Source organism: Phalaenopsis equestris, unplaced genomic scaffold, assembly GCF_001263595.1.
Source record: "Phalaenopsis equestris unplaced genomic scaffold, ASM126359v1 Scaffold000814, whole genome shotgun sequence".
Taxonomy (NCBI): domain Eukaryota; kingdom Viridiplantae; phylum Streptophyta; class Magnoliopsida; order Asparagales; family Orchidaceae; genus Phalaenopsis; species Phalaenopsis equestris.
This window is the reverse complement of record NW_018165254.1, coordinates 10,633-12,036: the sequence shown is the minus strand read 5'-3', so window position 1 is coordinate 12,036 and position 1,404 is coordinate 10,633.

The window sequence follows — 1,404 nt, the reverse complement described above, 5'->3', positions numbered from 1 at the left end:
ACTTCACACCAAGGCCAGGGACTCAATCCCTAGCCTCCTTGGACTCCAACAAACGTGCCGAGCACCTCTGATCGAAGCCTCCCTTCTCAGAGCAAAGGTATAAAACTCCTCCTCCTCCCGAGCTTATTTTGATTCTCCATTTACTTAAGCTTGATTTCATGGAATCTTAACCGTATGGATATGTTCGTCTCACTTAGACGAGTCCATAGGATCAAACCCGAAGTGATTTGGTTAAGTCTAGGCCGAGATCTTAAGGTTTTAGTGTGGATGGGCACGAGATCATTCCATCGGGGACGATGACGGGGAGCTGTTCGATCAAGCGTGTATCAAATGGACAGGGAAGATCGAGCCGGACATCGTTTCGGGACATAAACAGTGAGAGATTTTTCAAAAATAATTATTTTCATATATTCCAAGTAAAATTACACAAATAAAAAAAATACAAAATTTTCTCCTCTGAGTTCTCTGACCTTAGGGAGATTTTTCAAAAATAGAAAACTTAATTTTTACCACCTAAAATATTTATTTTTATTAAATAGCCCAAAACTTAAAATAATTTTGATAAATCACAGAAAATTTTAAAAATCATGAAATTTGATCCAAAGGATTCTCTGGTCCAGTTCTACCTCCAGTAAAAATTTCAAGGGATTATAATTTACCTTGGTCAAGTTAGGATTTTCTTTGAAAAATCCTATTTTTGCATTAAAATAATTATATAAATTAAATTAAAATTTTAAAAATCACATTTTCTTCTGTGATGTCTTAATTGACCCATGAATGAGGTAGGATAAAAATTTTAATGTCATTTGAATTTAATTTGATAAATTATGAAGTGTTAGAGCCTTAGGGGCAAATGTGTAATTTTGGAAACCTTGCCCTAATTAACATTTAGGCCTAATTCAAGGAGGAAAAATGGATAACCTCTGATCTTAATCAATTTATTTGAAGCTTGAAACATAAAGGGGTTATTTGGTAGAAACCAATTGCACTTTCTTAATTAAGATTAATAAATTTATTTGATGCTTGCAACCCAAAGGGGTTCCTTGGTAGAAACCAATCTTATTTTCCTAATTAAGACTAATAAATTCCTAAATTATTAAAATTTGGAAGTGTATTAAAATTAAATGATCTTGGACTTAGGGGTATGACTTTTGAAGTCAATAATTAATCAATTTAATACCCCTATTTTGATTTTCAAATAAAATTCAAATCATGAATCATAAACACCTAAAGTTTAGCCCTTTTCAAAATTAATTAAGAGACTCACCTAGGTCTTAAGGGCTTAGTGGTGATTTAAGCTAAATAAAAAATTGACTAAAAAAAGGATTAGAGAAATAAACATAATTATATCGAACATCCTTGAAACACCATTAAGCCCAATTAGGATTAAAATTTGGCTAAGTG